This window comes from Triticum aestivum, chromosome 4A, assembly GCF_018294505.1.
Source record: "Triticum aestivum cultivar Chinese Spring chromosome 4A, IWGSC CS RefSeq v2.1, whole genome shotgun sequence".
Lineage (NCBI taxonomy): Eukaryota > Viridiplantae > Streptophyta > Magnoliopsida > Poales > Poaceae > Triticum > Triticum aestivum.
Genome location: NC_057803.1, coordinates 741,740,937 through 741,763,232, shown reverse-complemented (window position 1 = coordinate 741,763,232; position 22,296 = coordinate 741,740,937). Strand labels below are relative to the sequence as shown.

General features: G+C 44.8%; 1 pseudogene; it reads left to right on the top strand.

The window, feature by feature from the left end:
- The first annotated feature begins 7,669 nt into the window (after positions 1 to 7,669).
- On the top strand, positions 7,670 to 7,808 carry LOC123088963 (uncharacterized; annotated as a pseudogene).
- Positions 7,809 to 22,296: the final 14,488 nt, after the last annotated feature.

The window sequence follows — 22,296 nt, the reverse complement described above, 5'->3', positions numbered from 1 at the left end:
GTATATTGATGTGACAGGAAATAACAAAGCTTATTTTTGAAAGCTAAAACATACAGCCGGCCGGGCTAGTGTCCTTGTATAGTTGTATACTCTGTGTGGCCTGCACCTGTCTGTTTTCATGGCTTTTTCCTTGGCTCCAAAGTTCAAATGCAGTGCATACTGTTGGTCTATGCTGAAACCTATCATCAGAACTGATGATACCTTCAACATCATTAATCAGACTCTACTCTCTTCATTCATGGAAGGAAGTTATGATTAGCAAAATAAGGTGCCATGTCAAATAAAATGCAGAGGTCCTCTCAAGTTATGATCAATCACAGGAGACACAACTATGTATCAATCTATCTACAAAAGGTTAACCAATCTTATATCTTATCTTATATTTACTAATTGGAGGCATCATTAGAGACTCCATGTTAATCCACATCATCAAAATTAATTTAGCCACTAGATCTAATTTTTAATGGTTAAGATCAACTAACGATGAAAATCAAGTGCACGCTCTGCGTAACTTCCTCCTGTAACCAACGTCACCCATGACTACCTCCCCTATGAACTCAGGTCTCATGATCTTTCAACAATAAAAAACTAACAACCTCCCGTGATCAACTCAGGAGAACAAAACACTAACTACCTCCCGTAATCAACTCAGATCTCATGCTGTTTTAACAAAAATAAAATTAGACCCGAAGCCTTCATGTTCTCCAAATCCACGTCTGCTTTGCCCTAAAAATAGGATCGCCATCTTCTCGACCATCGTTTCCTCATCCTCCCTGTCGCACGGTGCAGCCTCCTCCTCCTCTTCTCCACTTGGCGATCATCTGATTCATCTCAAGTTTTAAGATGAAGATGGGGCGATGGGCAGGGAGATATGAAGGGAGTCATGTTGCCTCACGTGTCCTTTTTCCGAGGAAAAACCATGGCCAAAGTCTGATGCATGCAATGAAAATCTCATATTCTAATTAATCTGTGGAGTAGATCAACTAGCAGATGGAGGTGCGTTCGGGACTAAGGTGAGTGTGGTCGTTGGCCATGCCAACTAAGCATCTGCTGGTCCAGCATGTGCGTAGTTTCAGTTGTCTAATGAGATGTTTGAGGAACTCACGGTATAGTTCTTGCAATATTTGCCTAAATTGTCACCACGGAAATACTCCACGGTGGCTGAATCGGTAACGCACTAGAGGAGGAGGCGCATTGGCAGCAATTAACTTCAGATCAGGCATCCACCATTGTTGGCGAGGCTGCAAACTGAAGGAACAATAGTAGACAGATGGGGCCACACTTCACCTCACACAATGCAGCCAAGTAACCTGTATCAGATTGAATCCATGCTCTGTCCTAAATCCCATTGAATTCATCACCGAATCTCCAACAAATGGGACCGAATCCTAACATCTGAAAAAATTGTTTGGAGTTGGTGTTGGTAGATGTCTATCTGTCAGCACTCAGCACTATATTCGATACAAAAAGAAGTGGAGAAGAAGCCAAACGTATGGTAAGCAACATCTCCAGCGTCACCATGTAATTTGTGCAGTAGGACTCCTACATGAACAGTTGAACACAATCAAACACCTAGAAATCTTTGATTGTCTGCAAGATAGTTCGGTTTGACGTTTATATTAGGAGGGTTTCAGATGTTTTTCCATGTAAGGTAAATCTCTAAATCCCTAATAAGCATGCTTTATTTCTAACATCTGGTAATGCCAAATTCGTTTTTTTACATGTCCATCTGTGAGCAGTCTCATTAAGGGTTGTCTGTAGGGAAGACGATATGTCTGCTCTCGAGGAGCACCACGGAATCGCCATAGTAGGGCTTTGTTTTCTACAACTGCAATTAAAACATCAGTTAACAAGTTCAATTTTATGCCAGTTCACTTTGATTCTTATAAAAGGCTCAGTTTAGATGTTTTCTATGTGACCCCATGCATGTTAGCTGATGCCTGTTGCATATTGTTTCTTCTAAATACACACTAAATCTTCAGTTATCTGCATGGTATGTACTCTTAGTCTACCTTGCATTAGCCAAAGAGAGTGGTTTTTTCGAGCTAGCTCTGATGCCTAGACATTGAATATTTTTATACATTGTCAGGATCATGTCTAATAGAGTACTTTCTACATGCGAATATACTTTGAGTGGTCGAGCAGCTTGCAGGTTGTATGTGAGTGAAGATCTTGCAGAGACAAATGTGTTGTTTTGAAAGGTTTGGTGCTTGACATTTATTTTGGCTCACTGTCAACTACAAAGGCTGCCGCCACAAGCCATGATGGCCATGTCCCGCCTATTTGTTAATTTCTCATATTGCTGCCTCGCCTCTTCTCTTCTCCAGCTTTACCCGGTGGAGAATCAGTTGGGCACATTAAATCTCCTGCATCCTATTCCTGTTCCTGGAGACAAGAACTATTACTCCATGGTAGCTGGCCTGCTACTCGACGTGATGTTATCCGGCTGAAAACAGTAGCAGACTCTCAAGCCAATCTATCGCATGGATGCATCCATTGAGTCCACCATTGATCACCAGGGCACTGTCCCATGCATATCTATGTTGATTCAGCTAGAACTATATGTAGATTGGCACCCGCGGATATATTTGTCTATTATCAGAACTGTTGATTCTTTTTTCTTGATCTAGCATGCACACATGTATACGTGGTTATATTACCGATAAATCGCTCAAGCTATGTTGATCAGTCCATGCTGGGGTTGAGTTATTTGTGAGGTTATTTAATTATACTACGTATAACACTTTACCAAAAGTGAAAAACATTGGTATAACACTTTACCGAAAGTGACAAACAGTTCACGAATCATGAGTGCCAGTGTCCGCACCTATCCAGGCAATGGGCTGTTCTGTTCATGTAAGTATTTTTTGTTGCTATGATAGCTGGATGCACTTTTCCGTTGTATAATCAAGCTTTCTGATGAACCTTTGATAAGTAGATCATAAGCTGTTATTTTTGCAAGGCTCTAATTGAATTATTTTCTGTTTGGTCTAATTGATATAATCATGTCTAATAGAGTTCACAATCTTTACTTGAAGATCTGTAGCTAGACGTTAGAATTGTTGTACATGCAAATAATTAACTAACCGCATGTATTGCTTGAATTACAGGTTTTTTGTTTTCGTCGCACCTTTGTTATATGGCAAAAGATTTCACGGTTAGCATTATTTGTTACAACACATTCATATAAGACTTTTTTGCCACTGTAAGTAGGAAGTTACTTTTATTTTTGGTCTGTTTTTTTTTTGCTGGGATTTTAGTCTGTTCTTATAATAGTATATATGATCTTTCAGTCACAGTTCCAGTATTTTAGAACTAAAGCTCTCCCCTAATTAAAATACAGAAACGTGTTTTCTTTCATAATCTTTCAGTCACTGTCTTAGAAACACTAGAAAATATCCGTCGACAAACTTCTGCATGGAACTAATATTTTTATGCTAATGACGAATTGGATTTATAATCTTTAACCTCAAAACTTTATATGATTTTAGTCACTACCATATCTGCTCTTGCAGGTCCACTAGAGTATCCACTTCTGAAGACATTGAATTGATAATACAGAGGCTAATCCTCATAAGAAAAACCTACATGAACTAATTTCCTTGAGTAACCGGATTTGTGCATGTCTTACAAAGATATATCAAGGTGCAATGATATTCACAACTTAGCAGCCTTTGCACAAGTAAAATTTCAAAAGATAGCTCACTCAAATGAGCTTACAATTTTTCCTACAAAGCATGGCATATCTAATCCATTCAAACCAAACTAGAATTTTATATCTATATATCACAAGCGGGAACGGGTAATCTGGAGTTAATATATTGTATCATTCAATATATTTTTATTATTCTAAGTTTAATTCCTAGCCCGTGCAGCAGCACGGGTTGCTGACTAGTATGTCTAACCAGGCTCTACTTTTTTGATTCATGGAATGCAAATGATTAGCAGGAAAGTGCCACCACACTAAAATGCCAAGACAGCCATGTATTAATTTATCAACAAAAAGGTTGACAAAAATGTCTTCCACGGGGGCAGGAGCACATACATGCAGATACAGGTGTCCAAACCAAGACCAGTCAAGGCCAACCACTAGACTGCAGCAGTTGCATCATCGGACAGGACAATTAGTGCACATGATTAGCAAAAAAGTGCTGCGAGGAACCTTCTGATTGCCCCCCATTAACAAGCATAATCACATATGCTTATTCATAGACAGATTACTAATACTCTAGATCTGGGGACACCACAGGCTGGCAACCATTTTTTGCTCTTCGCAAAAAATGTAGTACCTGACACCACAGCTGGCCAAGATTGGCAAATCATTTAATCTAACAGGTTCACACAATGTCAGTTTAAGGGTCAAAGATTTGTTCAGATAACACAAGGGATAAACATCCCCAAATTATGCCTGAGACAAAACAGACCAACACAGGGTCAAAGATTTGTTCAGAAAAGAACGTCACCCGAATACATTCAATCAACGGCGCCCTCCATTGATACGACAAAGGAGAAAGAATTTAGAGCATCTCCAGCCGTTCGGCCCCCCAGGGCGCATAAAAATCACCCCTGGGGGCGAGCCGGCAATTCGTTCGGCGCTGGGGATGGTATTGCGCCCAGTCGTCGCCCCCAGTCGCCGGTTTTGGCCCACTTTTGAAGCCCCATTTCGGGGGAAAAGGCCCATATGGGCGAGAATAGGCCCATATTCGGCATGGTTCGCCGTGGCTCGGCGTTCAATTATCAACATAAATATTTTTTTATCACATATTTCATCACAGAAAATTCAAATACTTCAACAAAATAGTACAACAACAAATAGTTCAATACAAATTATATAGTTCAACAAATAAAAACTCATATTTCGTCACACGTCGCGCCCGGTGTCGCCCTTGAGCCTCCATAGGTGCTCTATCAGATCTTGCTGCAGTTGATGATGCACATGTGGGTCTCGGATCTCCTGACGCATACTGAGGTAGGAAGTCCAGGTTGCCAGTAGATGGTGATCAACTTGGGCAAGAGGACCCTGCCTGTGGTATGGTTCAGTGTCAAACACTGGCTCTTCCTGCTCGCTCTCAATGATCATGTTGTGCAAGATGACATAGCAGGTCATGATCTCCCACATTTGATCTTTCGACCAGGTCTGAGCGGGTACCGGACAACATCAAATCGAGATTGGAGCACACCAAATGCCTCCTGAATCTTGGCAAAGTGGGACTTCTTGCCTCCAGGCACAGGGTTTTTGATGGTCTTCACAAATGTCGACCATCTCGGATAGATGCCATCAGCTAGATAGTACCCCTTGTTGTAGTGCCGCCCATTGATCTCGAAGTTCACCGGAGGAGAATGACCTTCAACAAGCTTGGCAAAGACAGGAGAGCACTGCAGCACGTTGATGTCATTGTGAGCTCCTGGCATACCAAAGAAGGAGTGCCAAATCCAGAGGTCCTGTGTGGCCACCGCCTCAAGTACCACACTGCAACCGCCTTTGGCCCCTTTGTACATCCCCTGCCAAGCAAATGGGCAATTCTTCCATTTCCAATGCATGCACTCGATGCTTCCAAGCATCCCAGAAAATCCTCTTGCTGCATTCTGTGCTAGGATCCGAGCAGTGTCTTCCGCATTGGGTGTTCTCATGTATTGCGGTCCAAACACTGCCACCACTGCCCGACAGAACTTGTAGAAACACTGTAGGCTGGTGGACTTAGCCATGCGCCCATAGTCGTCCTGTGAGTCACCGGGAGCTCCGTATGCAAGCATCCTCATCGCTGTCGTGCATTTCTGGATGGAGGTGAATCCAAGTTTGCCGGTGCAATCCATCTTGCATTTGGAGTAGTTGTAGAACTCCCGGATGGAATTCACAATCTGGAGGAAAAGCTTTCTGCTCATCCAATTACGGCGCCGAAATGTTCTATCGCCGTGAAGTGGAGCATCGGCGAAGTAGTCGGAGTAGAGCATGCAGTAGCCTTCGAGACGATGCCGGTTCTTTGCTTTCACCCGTCCCGACGCCGAGCCACCTCGCCGTGGCTTCTCATTGCTCGCCAGCAGCTGGGCGAAGGCGGCGAGCACCATGAGATGCTCTTCTTCCTGGATGTCGGCCTCCGCTTCCTCCTCCAGTAGCGCGGCGAGAGCTTCCTCGTCATCCGAGTCCATCGTCGAGGCAGGAAAATCACTGAATGCCTTGCGCGCGGTGGGTGTGCACCCGCTGCTAAACTGCCCCTCCGCGGCCGGAAACGGCGGCCGGAAACGCCCAGCTGGGGTCGGAGGGACTGTCGCGGCGAACCTCTGTTATTTTTCCGGCGGAGAATGGCTATCTACCGGTGATGGGCGGCGGGGCGGCGCCGGGATATACCTAGTTGCGGCCGAGAGCACGGGGGGTGGGAGGCGAGTCGGGGAAGAAAATCTTGACTTTTCACCTGACGGCGTGGGCCAGCCGCGCTTTTCCCTTGCGCCGGAGCCCCCAAGCCCCCCCCCCAGCGTGCCGGGTTCGGCCTGCGGCCGCCAGGCGGAAAAATGGGCCGAACCAGCGCTTTTCATCGTCCTGAGGGTGCGACTGGGTCGTTTTTTTGGCGCCGGCGCTGAAAAAGTCGCCTGGGGGGTCTGTTGGGGCCGCGGCTGGAGATGCTCTTAGCTGGCATGTATTGCATCAAGATATAGCTCCCTGAAGCCTTATAAATAGGCGAGACCATGCAGGGAGCATACGTCAAGCATAAGTGCAATTAACCAACCAAGAAAGTTCAGTCCCAGACACCTCCTCACCACCATGGGCGAGAAAGTTTGTGCCGGTGATCTCGCCCGTGTCTACAAGGGCGAAAGGCCGAACCGGGTTTGGCCGGTGCCGCGTCGTGGGCAGATAAAGCTGAGGATTGCACACATCGTGTTGCACTCCGTCGCTTCGGCGCTACTTGTTAGGAATAGTCTAGAGAGTTCTAGATATTCTGTTGTACTCGGTTTGGTTGAGATAAAACCAGAACCGAATCCCGCCTAGAGTTGTTTAGATTCATTGTTATCTCTTTATCTTCTTGTATCCCAAGTTTGTAACGATACTTTGTATACGCCTTGATCAGGCTTGTTGATCCTATATAACACGAAACCAGCAGCCTACTACGGTAGGTAAAACACGCTTCCTTATTTCACATGGTAATCAGAGCTTCCCTTGCAAAACACATCTAGCCTTTCCTTCCTAGCCGCCATGTCTTCCTCCTCATCCCACGCCACGGCCAATCCCCTCAACAACCAAATCACCGAGAAGCTTACCCGTGAAAACTTCCTTCTGTGGAAAACCCAACTCCTTCCCCAGATACGTGGAGCCTCCCTTTTTGGATACCTAGATGGATCCATCGCCGAGCTTGAGAAAACCATCACCACCACCGACAAAGATGGCAAGGCTACGAGCATCCCAAACCCGGCGCACGCGGCCTGGGTTACCCAGGACCAGCAAGTGCTCGCCTACCTCCTGACCTCGATCACGAGGGAGGTACTGACGCAGATGGTCGCCATGGAGACGGCGCACGCAGCATGGACCGCTCTGACGAACATGTTTTCGTCACACTCCCGCTCCCGCATCAACAACCTCCGGATCCCCCTCTCCAACGCCGAGAAGGGGAACCAGTCAGTCGCGGTCTACTTCGCCAAGATGCGGTCGTTCGCTGATGAGCTGGCGGTTGCCGGCAAACCACTTGGCGAAGATGAACTGGTCTCATACATCCTGGCAGTCCTCGACCTGGAATACAACCCCCTGGTATCTGCTCTTGATGCTCGTACTGAACCACTTACGCTAGATGCATTGTACTCCCAGATGGCGAACTTTGATCAGCGCGTCGAGCTTCTTCAAGCCTCTGGCAAAGGTGGCTTCAGATCTTCAGCCAATGCGGCCACTCGCGGGCGTGGTCAGCAGCGTGGTCATGGCATGTCCCGTGGCCGTGGTGGTGGCCGCGGTGGACATGGCCGCGGCTCTGGTGGTGCCTCTCCTAGCTACAACAACAACAGGGGGGCGCCCAGGACCAGGAGGACTGGCTGGTGGGGGTTTCCGCAATGACAATCGCCCCCACTGCCAAATATGCAGCAAGCCAGGCCACGTTGCCATGGACTGCTGGTACCGGTTCACGGAAGACTATCTTCTAGAAGAGAAGTTGGCCGGATCTGCAGCAACCTCATCATATGGGGTAGACACAAATTGGTACGCCGACAGTGGCACTACTAATCACATCACGGGTGAACTCGAGAAGTTAACCACCCGTGACAAGTACCACGGAGGTGATCAGGTCCACACTGTTGATGGTACAAGTATGAATATTAGTCATGTTGGAAATTCCATTATCAGAACCCAAAATCAAGATCTCCATCTAAACAAAATTCTACATATTCCTACTGCCTCACAAAATCTCCTTTCCGTTCATCGTCTTACCCTTGACAATCATGTTTACATTGAGTTTTGGCCTTATTTCTTTTTTATTAAGGATCAGGTCACGGGGAGGGTGCTGCATCGAGGCAGATGTAGAGGAGGTCTCTATCCATTGATTCCGTCTAGGACGTCAAATAAACAACATTGCGGTGTCATCAAGATATCTTCATCGCGTTGGCATGCTCGGCTTGGTCACCCTTCATTTTCAATAGTTCACCGTGTGCTTAGGAATAATAAACTTCCTTGCCATGGGGAGTTAGATGTTGAGTCGGTATGTGACTCATGCCAACGAGCAAAAAGTCACCAATTACTCTATCCAGTGTCTACTAGTGTATCTACCAAACCTCTTGAGTTGATCTTTTTTGATGTATGGGGAGATGCTCCTCTTTCTGTTGGTAGATATAAATATTATGTGAGTTTCATCGATGATTACACCAAATTCTCATGGATTTACCTTATTAAAAAATGTGATGTTTTTGAGGTTTTTCAAAATTTCCAAGCACATGTTGAACGCCAATTTAATGCAAAAATCCTTGCCATCCAATCTGATTGGGGTGGGGAATATGAGAAACTAAACTCATTCTTCCAAAAGATTGGCATTGCATATCATGTTTCCTGCCCCATGCTCATCAGCAGAATGGATCGGCTGAGAGAAAACACCGCCACATTGTTGAAGTCGGACTTGCTCTTCTTGCAAACTCCTCTATGCCATTAAAATACTGGGATGAAGCTTTTCTTGCTGCCACATATCTCATCAATTTATTTCCCAGTAGTGTTATCAATTTTGAAACCCCTTATGAACGTCTTTTTCACAAAAAGCCTACCTACAACTCTCTTCGTCTGTTTGGATGCGCCTGTTGGCCAAATCTTCGTCCATATAATTCTCATAAGCATTCCTTTCGCTCCAAACAATGTGTCTTCTTAGGCTACAGTCCGCGTCATAAGGGGGTCAAATGTCTTGATATATCTACTGGTCGCATATATATTTCCCGAGATGCCGTCTTCGATGTGAATGTGTTTCCATTTGCGTCTCTTCATCCAAATGCAGGCACCCTCCTCCGGAAGGAAATCTTGCTCCTCCCTAAACATCTTCATTCATCCACTTCCTTTGATCATGGGGGAAATAATGGCAATGACCAAAGTAATGTGACTGATATTTGTACTACTCACACACCCTCTCCAGATGATGCAGGATTTGTGGACGATTATACAGGTGAAAATTTGGAACAGAATGATCCAGAATTGATGGAAAATGATGCATATATGGAAGAAAATACGCCCATATCGCATGTCACGCTACAGGACAGCAGCATGAGATCCGGTGTTGATCTAGGCGCGCGATCCGGAGGAGATACGAGCGCCCGATCCCATGAAGAAATCGGCGCCCGATCCGGTGCTAATGCATGCGCAGAGGAGGCAACGCGCAGCGGTACCCACCAACGTGACAGCTCCACGTCGACATCGGGTCCCGCGCGGTCGCCTGGCTCCAGTCCACGGCGGATCCCGACCGAGCGGGCGCGCACGCCCTCAAGCGGAGGCATCCAACACCAGTATGCCATGTCGCCAGGCACAGCATCGCCACTCACGCGCGCAGAGCAGCCGATCCAGCCTGGGTCTGCGTCCGGTCCAGCGGGCTCACCTGGGCCAGGGCAGTCGCTGTCCAACAGTGCAGATTCGGTGCATGCGCCTGATGTGCCAGCGCCCGGATCTTCTGTGGAGGAGGTTGTTCCCAGATTGTGCAGACTCATGTGTGAGGGCGTACACGACTTCAGTCAGGGATTATGAAGCCACTGATTCCCTCAGACGGTACTGTTCGGTATGAAAAAAATTATAAAATAAAATATGGTTCATTTTGTTCAACAGGTGAGCCACAAAGTGTCCAAGAAGCATTGGATGATTCAAGATGGAGAAAAGCAATGGATGAGGAATTTCTAGCACTTAAAAAAACAAGACATGGCATCTTGTTCCTCCAAGAAGTGGTAAAAATATCATAGATTGTAAGTGGGTCTATAGAATTAAAAAGAAATCTGATGGTAGCATAGATAGATATAAAGCCAGGTTAGTAGCCAAATGATTTAGACAACGGTACGGTATAGATTATGAGGATACCTTTAGTCCAGTTGTTAAAGCTGCTACTATCAGGCTTGTTCTTTCTATTGCTCTATCCAGGGGATGGAGCTCGAGACAGCTAGATGTTCAGAACGCATTTCTTCATGGTGTTCTGGAAGAAGAGGTCTATATGAGGCAACCACCAGGATATGAGGACAAGAACTCACCCTTTCATGTGTGCAAGCTGGACAAGGCTCTTTACGGGCTTAAGCAAGCCCCAAGGGCATGGTATTCTCGACTGAGCTCAAAACTTCAACAACTTGGTTTCATCCCTTCAAAGGCTAACACTTCACTCTTTATGTTCAATAAATATAGAGTGACAATATTTGTTCTCATTTATGTTGATGATATTATTGTGACAAGTTCCTCTCAGGAAGCAGTGTCAGCACTGTTGAAGGATTTGAGTTCAGCCTTTGCATTAAAGGATTTAGGAGATTTACACTTCTTTCTTGGAATTGAGGTAAAGAAAATCAATGATGGTATTGTGCTAACACAAGAGAAATATGCTTTGGATCTTCTAACTAAAGTTGGTATGAAAGACTGTAAGGCAGCACCTATAGCCTTATCCAGTACTGAAAAGTTGTCAGCTAATGATGGAGAACCACTTGGACTAGAAGATGGCACGAGGTATAGAAGTATTGTTGGTGCATTACAATATTTAACTCTTACAAGGCCAGATATTTCCTTCTCAGTAAACAAAATATGTCAGTACTTGCATGCACCAACCACATTTCACTGGACTACAGCTAAGAGAATTCTCAGATATGTCAAGCACACAATAAACTCAGGTTTAGCATATAGGAAGTCATCTTCTACCTTATTGAGTGCATTCTCAGATGTAGATTGGGCAGGTGATATTGATGACAGAAGGTCAACAGGTGGTTTTGCAGTGTATTTTGGTTCAAATCTTATATATTGGAGTGCAAGAAAACAACCCACTGTATCAAGATCAAGTACAGAGGCAGAATACAAGTCTGTGGCCAATGCCACTGCAGAACTTATCTGGTTGCAATCTCTTCTTAAGGAACTTAAAGTTTCTACAAGAGAAGTTCCCTGTCTTTGGTGTGATAACCTTGGTGCTACCTACTTGTCAGCTAATCATGTATTTCATGCTAGAACTAAGCATATTGAAATTGACTATCATTTTGTCAGAGAAAGGGTGACTAATAAACTACTTGTTATAAGGTTTGTTTCTTCTAAGGATCAAGTTGCAGATGGTTTTACAAAGGCATTGCCTCAGAGAGACTTGGAGAACTTTAGGCGCAATCTCACCTTGACCAAGGTATGATTGAGAGGGGCTGTTAGGAATAGTCTAGAGAGTTCTAGATATTCTGTTGTACTCAGTTTGGTTGAGATAAAACCAGAACCGAATCCTGCCTAGAGTTGTTTAGATTCATTGTTATCTCTTTATCTTCTTGTATCCCAAGTTTGTAACGATACTTTGTATACGCCTCGATCAGGGCTTGCTGATCCTGTATAACACGAAACCAGCGGCCTACTACGGTAGGTAAAACACGCTTCCTTATTTCACACTACTGACTACGTCGCAGCTTCCAGTTCTGGATCACAAGTGAACGTCAGTTACTGTGTACATGTTAGGATTTGTTGTAAACCCGTTCCCCAACTGTCCTTACCAGTTTGAGAAAGTTGCTCCTCTTTCTGCACATCATGGTGTGGGCTTCATAGATGATGATATGATGTGGTTCGTTCTCGCTTTTTGTGCTTTGATCTTCTTCTTGTTTTGCATCCTTTGGTCCTCATTTTGATCACTACCAGATTGTTTATCACCCGATTCGCTCTCGTTATCAGATCTTTCATCGCCTGAACTTGCCAGTGGGTCGTTCATGAGACTCCTCGATGGCTTCATGCTGAAGCCAAAACTGCTTCCGATAAACTGTTGGGGAACATAGTAATCTCAAAAAAATTCCCACGCACACGCAAGATCATGGTGATGGCATAGCAACGAGAGGGGAGAGTATTGTCCACGTACCCTCGTAGACCGTAAGCGGAAGCGTTAGCACAACGCGGTTGATGTAGTCGTACGTCTTCACGATCCGACCGATCCAAGCACCGAACGTACGGCACCTCCGAGTTCAGCACACGTTCAGCTCGATGACGATCCCCGGGCTCCGATCTAGCAAAGCTTCGGGGATGAGTTCCGTCAGCACGTTGGCGTGGTGACGATGATGATGTTCTACCGGCACAGGGCTTCGCCTAAACTCCGCGACGATATGACCGAGGTGGAATATGGTGGAGGGGGGCACCGCACACGGCTAAGGAACGATCCGTAGATCAACTTGTGTGTTATGGGGTGCCCCCCTGCCCCCGTATATAAAGGAGGGAGGGGGAGGTGCGGCCGGCCCCCTTGGGGTGCGCCTGGAGGAGTCCTAGTCCCACCGGGAGTAGGACTCCCCCCTCTTGCCTTGGTGGAGAAGGAAAGGGGGGAGGGGAAAGAGGAAAGGGGGGCGCCGCCCCCCCCCTTCCTTGTCCTATTCGGACTACTGGGGAGGGGGCGCGCGGCCTGCCCTGGCCGGCCCTCCTCTTCTCCCTCATCGCCCACTAAGGCCCATTAACCCCCGGGAGGGTTCCGGTAACCCCCCGGTGTTCCGGTAAAATCCCGATTTCACCCGTAACTTTTCCGATGTCCAAACATAGGCTTCCAATATATCAATCTTTATGTCTCGACCATTTCGAGACTCCTCGTCATGTCCGTGATCATATCCGGGACTCCGAACAAACTTCGGTACATCAAAACTTATAAACTCATAATAAAACTGTCATCATAACGTTAAGCGTGCGGACCCTACGAGTTCGAGAACTATGTAGACATGACCTAGAACCATTCTCGGTCAATAACCAATAGCAGGACCTGGATGCCCATATTGGTTCCTACATATTCTACGAAGATATTTATCGGTCAAACCGCATAACAACATATGTTGTTCCCTTTGTCATCGGTATGTTACTTGCCCAAGATTTGATCGTCGGTATCCAATACCTATTTCAATCTTGTTACCGGCAAGTCTCTTTACTCGTTCCGTAATGCATCATCCCGTAACCAACTCATTTGGTCACATTGCTTGCAAGGCTTATAATGATGTGCATTACCGAGAGGGCCCAGAGATACCTCTCCGACAATCAGAGTGACAAAACCTAATCTCGAAATACGCCAACTCAACATGTACCTTCGGAGACACCTGTAGTACTCCTTTATAATCACCCAGTTATGTTGTGACGTTTGGTAGTACCCAAAGTGTTCCTCCGGTAAACGGGAGTTGCATATTTCTCATAGTTACAGGAACATGTATAAGTCATGAAGAAAGCAATAGCAGTATACTAAACGATCAAGTGCTAGGCTAACGGAATGGGTCATGTCAATCACATCATTCTTCTAATGATGTGATCCCATTAATCAAATGACAACACATGTCTATGGTTAGGAAACATAACCATCTTTGATTAATGAGCTAGTCAAGTAGAGGCATACTAGTGACTATATGTTTGTCTATGTATTCACACATGTATCATGTTTCTGGTTAATACAATTCTAGCATGAATAATAAACATTTATCACGATATGAGGAAATAAATAATAACTTCATTATTGCCTCTAGGGCATATTTCCTTCAGTCTCCCACTTGTACTAGAGTCAATAATCTAGATTACATAGTAATGATTCTAAAACCCATGGAGTCTTGGTGTTGATCATGTTTTGCTCGTGAGAGAGGCTTAGTCAACAGGTCTGCAACATTCAGATCCGTATGTATTTTGCAAATCTCTATGTCTCCCACTTGGACTTGGTCCCGAATGGAATTGAAGCGTCTCTTGATGTGCTTGGTCCTTTTGTGAAATCTGGATTCCTTTGCCAAAGCAATTGCACCAGTATTGTCACAGAAGATCTTCATTGGTCCCGATGCACTAGGTATGACACCTAGATCGGTAATGAACTCCTTCATCCAGACTCCTTCATTTGCTGCTTCAGAAGCAGCTATGTACTCTGCTTCACATGTAGATCCCGCCATGATGCTTTGTTTAGAACTGCACCAACTTACAACTCCACCGTTTAATAAAAACACTTATCCGGTTTGCGATTTAGAATCGTCTGGATTAGTGTCAAAGCTTGCATCAACGTAACCATTTACGACTAGCTCTTTGTCACCTCCATATACGAGAAACATATCCTTAGTCCTTTTCAGGTATTTCAGGATGTTCTTGACCGCTGTCCAGTGATCCACTCCTGGATTACTTTGGTACCTTCCTGCCAAGCTTATTGCTAAGCATACGTCAGGTCTAGTACACAGCATTGCATACATGATAGAGCCTATGGCTGAAGCATAGGGAACATCTTACATTTTCTCTCTATCTTCTGCTGTGGTCGGGCATTGAGTTTGACTCAACTTCACACCTTGTAGCACAGGCAAGAAACCTTTCTTTGCCTGATCCATTTTGAACTTTTTCAAAATTTTGTCAAGGTATGTGCTTTGTGAAAGTCCTATTAAGCGTCTTGATCTATCTCTATAGATCTTGATGCCCAATATGTAAGCAGCTTCACCGAGGTCTTTCATTGAAAAACTTTTATTCAAGTATCCCTTTATGCTATCCAGAAATTCTATATCATTTCCAATTAATAATATGTCATCTACATATAAAATCAGAAATGCTACAGAGCTCCCACTCACTTTCTTGTAAATACAGGCTTCTCCAAAAGTCTGTATAAAACCATATGCTTTGATCACACTATCAAAACGTTTATTCCAACTCTGAGATGCTTGCACCAGTCCATAAATGGATCGCTGGAGCTTGCACACTTTGTTAGCACCTTTTGGATCAACAAAACCTTCTGGTTGCATCATATACAACTCTTCTTCCAGAAATCCATTCAAGAATGCAGTTTTGACATCCATTTGCCAAATTTCATAATCATGAAATGCAGCAATAGCTAACATGATTCGGACAGACTTAAGTATCGCTACGGGTGAGAAAGTCTCATCGTAGTCAACCCCTTGAACTTGTCGAAAACCTTTCGCAACAAGTCGAGCTTTATAGACAGTTATATTACCATCAGCGTCAGTATCCTTCTTAAAGATCAATTTATTCTCAATGGCTTGCCGATCATCGTGCAAGTCAACCAAAGTCCATACTTTGTTTTCGTACATGGATCCCATCTCAGATTTCATGGCCTCTAGCCATTTTGCTGACTCTGGGCTCATCATCGCTTCCTCATAGTTCGTAGGTTCATCATGGTCAAGTAACATGACTTCCAGAATAGGATTACCGTACCACTCTAGTGCGGATCTTACTCTGGTAGACCTACGAGGTTCAGTAGAAACTTGATCTGAAGTTTCATGATCAATATCATCAGCTTCCTCACTAGTTGGTGTAGTTGTCACAGGAACCGGTTCTTGTGATGAACTACTTTCCAACAAGGGAGTAGATACAGTTATCTCATCAAGTTCTACTTTCCTCCCACTCACTTCTTTCGAGAGAAACTCCTTCTCTAGAAAGGATCCGATTTTAGCAACGAAAATCTTGCCCTCAGATCTGTGATAGAAGGTGTACCCAATAGTCTCTTTTGGGTATCCTATGAAGACACATTTCTCCGATTTGGGTTCGAGCTTATCTGGTTGAAGTTTCTTCACATAATCATCGCAGCCCCAAACTTTAAGAAACGACAACTTTGGTTTCTTGCCAAATCACAGTTCATAAGGTGTCGTCTCAACGGATTTTGATGGTGCCCTATTTAACGTGAATGCGGCCGTCTCTAAAGCATAACCCCAAAACGATAGCGGTAAATCAGTAAGAGACATCATAGATCGCACCATATCTAGTAAAGTATGATTACGACATTCGGAAACACCATTTTGTTGTGGTGTTCCGGGTGGCGTGAGTTGCGAAACTATTCCGCATTGTTTCAAGTGTAGACCAAACTCGTAACTCAAATATTCTCCTCCATGATCAGATCGTAGAAACTTTATTTTCTTGTTACGATGATTTTCCACTTCACTCTGAAATTCTTTGAACTTTTCAAATGTTTCAGACTTGTGTTTCATTAAGTAGATATACCCATATCTGCTCAAATCATCTGTGAAGGTGAGAAAATAACGATACCCGCCGCGAGCCTCAACATTCATTGGAACACAAACATAAGTATGTATGATCTCCAACAAATCAGTTGCTCGCTCCATAGTTCCGGAGAACAGCGTTTTAGTCATCTTGCCCATGAGGCACGGTTCGCAAGTACCAAGTGATTCATAATCAAGTGATTCCAAAAGCCCATCAGTATGGAGTTTCTTCATGCGCTTTTCACCGATATGACCTAAACGGCAGTGCCACAAATAAGTTGCACTATCGTTATCAACTCTGCATCTTTTGGTTTCAACACTATGAATATGTGTATCACTACTATCGAGATTCAATAAAAATAGACCACTCTTCAAGGGTGCATGACCATAAAAGATATTACTCATATAAATAGAACAACCATTATTCTCTGATTTAAATGAATAACCGTCTCGCATTAAACAAGATCCAGATATAATGTTCATGCTCAACGCTGGCACCAAATAACAATTATTTAGGTCTAAAACTAATCCCGATGGTAGATGTAGAGGTAGCTTGCCGACCGCAATCACATCGACTTTGGAACCATTTCCCACGCGCATCGTCACCTCGTCCTTAGCCAATCTTCGCTTAATTCGTAGTCCCTGTTTCGAGTTGCAAATATTAGCAACAGAACCAGTATCAAATACCCAGGTGCTACTGCGAGCATTAGTAAGGTACACATCAATAACATGTATATCACATATACCTTTGTTCACTTTGCCATCCTTCTTATCCGCCAAATACTTGGGGCAGTTCCACTTCCAGTGTCTAGTCTGCTTGCAGTAGAAGCACTCAGTTTCAGGCTTAGGTCCAGACTTGGGTTTCTTCTCTTGAGCAGCAACTTGCTTGCCGTTCTTTTTAAAGTTCCCCTTCTTCTTCCCTTTGCCCTTTTCTTGAAACTGGTGGTCTTGTTAACCATCAACACTTGATGCTCCTTCTTGATTTCTACCTCCGCAGCCTTTAGCATTTCGAAGAGCTCGGGAATAGTCTTGTTCATCCCTTGCATATTATAGTTCATCACAAAGCTCTTGTAGCTTGGTGGCAGTGATTGGAGAATTCTGTCAATGACGCTATCATCCGGGAGATTAACTCCCAGTTGAATCAAGTGATTATTATACCCAGACATTTTGAGTATATGCTCACTGACAGAACTATTCTCCTCCATCTTGCAGCTGTAGAACTTATTGGAGACTTCATATCTCTCAATCCGGGCATTTGCTTGAAATATTAACTTCAACTTGAAATATTAACTTCAACTCCTGGAACATCTCATATGCTCCATGACGTTCAAAACATCGTTGAAGACCCGGTTCTAAGCCGTAAAGCATGGCACACTTAACTATAGAGTAGTCATCAGCTTTTCTCTGCCAGACGTTCTTAATGTCGTCAGTTGCATCAGCAGCAGGCCTAGCACCCAGCGGTGCTTCCAGGACGTAACTTTTCTGTGCAGCAATGAGGATAATCCTCAGGTTACGGGCCCAGTCCGTGTAATTTCTACCATCATCTTTCAACTTTGCTTTCTCAAGGAACGCATTAAAATTCAACGGAACAACAACACGAGCCATATATCTACAAACAAACATAGATAAGCAAAATACTATCAGGTACTAAGTTCATGATAAATTTAAGTTCAATTAATCATATTACTTAAGAACTCCCACTTAGAAGACATCTCTCTAGTCATCCAAGTGATCAGTGATCCAAATCAACCTAAACCATGTCCGATCATCACGTGAGATGGAGTAGTTTCAATGGTGAACATCACTATGTGATCATATCTACTATATGATTCAACGTTCGACCTTTCGGTCTCACGTGTTCCGAGGCCATATCTGTATATGCTAGGCTCGTCAAGTATGACCTGAGTATTCTGTGCAACTGTTTTGCACCCGTTGTATTTGAACGTAGAGCCTATCACACCCGATCATCACGTGGTGTCTTCAGCACGAAGAACTTTCGCAAATGGTGCATACTCAGGGAGAACAATTCGTTGATTTTAAGTGAGAGATCAATCTTAAAATGCTACCGTCAATCAAAGAAAGATAAGAATGCATAAAGGATAAACATCACATGCAATCAATATAAAGTGATATGATATGGCCATCATCATCTTGTGCTTGTGATCTCCATCTTCGAAGCACCGTCGTGATCACCATCCGTCACCGGCGCGACACCTTGATCTCCATCAAGCATCGTTGTCGTACGCCATCTATTGCTTCTACGGACTATCGCTTACCGCTTAGTGATAAAGTAAAGCAATTACAGGGCGTTTGCATTTCATACAATAAAGCAACAACCATATGGCTCCTGCCAGTTGCCGATAACTTCGGTTACAAAACATGATCATGCTCATACAATAAAATATAGCATCACGTCTTGACCATATCACATCACAACATGCCCTGCAAAAACAAGTTTAGACCGTCCTCTACTTTGTTGTTGCAAATTTTACGTGGCTGCTACGGGCTTAGCAAGAAACCGTTCTTACCTATGCATCAAAAACCACAATGATAGTTTCGTCAAGTTAGTGTTGTTTTAACCTTCGCAAGGACCGGGCGTAGCCACACTCGATTAAGCTAAAGTGAGAGAGACAGACACCCGCCAGCCACCTTTAAGCACGAGTGCTCGCAACGGTGAAACCAGTCTCGCGTAAGCGTACGCGTAATGTCGGTCCGGGCCGCTTCATCTCACAATACCGCCGAACCAAAGTATGACATGCTGGTAAGCAGTATGACTTGTATCGCCCACAACTCACTTGTGTTCTACTCGTGCATATGACATCTACGCATAAAACCAGGCTCGGATGCCACTGTTGGGGAACCTAGTAATTTCAAAAAATTGCCTACGCACACGCAAGATCATGGTGATGGCATACCAACGAGAGGGGAGAGTATTGTCCATGTACCCTCGTAGACCGTAAGCGGAAGCGTTAGCACAACGCGGTTGATGTAGTCGTACGTCTTCACGATCCGACCGATCCAAGCACCGAACGTACGGCACCTCCGAGTTCAGCACACGTTCAGCTCGATGACGATCCCCGGGCTCCGATCCAGCAAAGCTTCGGGGATGAGTTCCTTCAGCACGATGGCGTGGTGACGATGATGATGTTCTACCGGTGCAGGGCTTCGCCTAAACTCCGCGACGATATGACCGAGGTGGAATATGGTGGAGGGGGGCACCGCACACGGCTAAGGAACGATCCGTAGATCAACTTGTGTGTTATGGGGTGCCCCCTGCCCCGTATATAAAGGAGGGAGGGGGAGGTGCGGCCGGCCCCCTTGGGGTGCGCCTGGAGGAGTCCTACTCCCACCGGGAGTAGGACTCCCCCCTCTTGCCTGGTGGAGAAGGAAAGGGGGAGGGGAAAGAGGAAAGGGGGGCGCCCCCCCCCCTTCCTTGTCCTATTCGGACTAGGGGGAGGGGGCGCGCGGCCTGCCCTGGCCGGCCCTCCTCTTCTCCCTCATCGGCCCACTAAGGCCCATTAACCCCGGGAGGGTTCCGGTAACCCCCCTGTGTTCCGGTAAAATCCCGATTTCACCCGGAACCTTTCCGATGTCCACACATAGGCTTCCAATATATCAATCTTTATGTCTCGACCATTTCGAGACTCCTCGTCATGTCCGTGATCATATCCGGGACTCCGAACAACCTTCGGAACATCAAACTTATAAACTCATAATAAAAACTGTCATCGTAACGTTAAGCGTGCGGACCCTACGGGTTCGAGAACTATGTAGACATGACCTAGAACCATTCTCGGTCAATAACCAATAGCGGGACCTGGATGCCCATATTGGTTCCTACATATTCTACGAAGATCTTTATCGTCAAACCGCATAACAACATACGTTGTTCCCTTTGTCATCGGTATGTTACTTGCCCGAGATTTGATCGTCGGTATCCAATACTAGTTCAATCTCGTTACCGGCAAGTCTCTTTACTCGTTCCGTAATGCATCATCCCGTAACCAACTCATTTGGTCACATTGCTTGCAAGGCTTATAATGATGTGCATTACCGAGAGGGCCCAGAGATACCTCTCCGACAATCGGAGTGACAAAACCTAATCTCGAAATATGCCAACTCAACATGTACCTTCGGAGACACCTGTAGTACTCCTTTATAATCACCCCAGTTACGTTGTGACGTTTGGTAGTACCCAAAGTGTTCCTCCGGTAAACGGGAGTTGCATATTTCTCATAGTTACAGGAACATGTATAAGTCATGAAGAAAGCAATAGCAGTATACTAAACGATCAAGTGCTAGGCTAACGGAATGGGTCATGTAATCACATCATTCTTCTAATGATGTGATCCCATTAATCAAATGACAACACATGTCTATGGTTAGGAAACATAACCATCTTTGATTAATGAGCTAGTCAAGTAGAGGCATACTAGTGACTATATATTTGTCTATGTATTCACACATGTATCATGTTTCCGGTTAATACAATTCTAGCATGAATAATAAACATTTATCATGATATGAGGAAATAAATAATAACTTTATTATTGCCTCTAGGGCATATTTCCTTCATAAACATCCTCACGAAAAGAGAACTGCTTGTTGAGCCACCTGCATCGGATGGTGTACTTGACATGCCCCAGTCAAATATGTGGAGGCAGCTTTACATGCGGTAAAAATATCTCTTTTTTTTACTCTTTGCTTCTTTGGGCTTTTTGGAGAGGGTTGGAGAAGAGGAGAAGACTACTCCAACAAGGCGGAAAAAATATCCGAGCTTTCAACATGCAGCAAATTATATTTGTTTCCATTTCTGCTAAGCAGGTTCACCATGCTAATTAGTAAATTCCACGAATGGGCTGCCTAAACCTTGTCCACGTGGCCACTTTCATGAGCCCAAAACAACAAATGCCCAAGCTGCCTAAGCCCACGCTAAAAACATCTCTCTGTCACAGCAAAAAGCACAACCCTCCTCCTTCTTTAGTCCCACCTCGCCAACCGAAGAGGCATTTGACCGGCTTAAATAGCCGCCTCCACCTGCTCCATTCGCCGAGCTTAGTTCGGAGAGCTTGTAACCCGAGTGGGGGCATTAAGGTGATGTGGACGCTGTTCTAGTGCTGCGGGCCTGGTCTAGGAGTGCTACTGCTGGCCCGCACGGTCCATAATGTGGCAGGCACAGCGTGAGGCTGGCTTCACAGAGCAGCGACAACTGCCCACTTCCAACGGTGGAAGGATAACGGGCCGCTGCACTCCTTGGCCACTCGGGCCTCGCATCCTTCTCCAGCGAACCATCACTTTTTCTTTTGCCTCACACATATCAGGTTGATTTGCTTACTCTTTTTGTACTATCAAGGCAGTGGTAGTGAGGTTGAGTTAGGTCTGGTTAGTGGTTCTTCTGTTACACCTTTTTGTGCTTCTGTTTTTTTAACTGACAATACGGTAACAACTCGGTTCCAAAATAGTTGAAGTTTTAATGTTTGTCCTAAGTCAAAGCTAGTTTAAGTTTAACCAACCATATAGAAAAAATATGCTACAATCTACAAAACCAAATACGTATAATATGAATTTATATTTCATAGAAATCTCATGGGACTAATTTGATGTTCTAGATGTTAATAAGTTTTGCTCTACACTTGCTCAAACTTAAACAAGTTTGACTTGAGATAAATCGAGAACTTCAGTTATTTTGGAACATAGATAGTAGCGGCTTGGTAGCCTGTCTTGCAA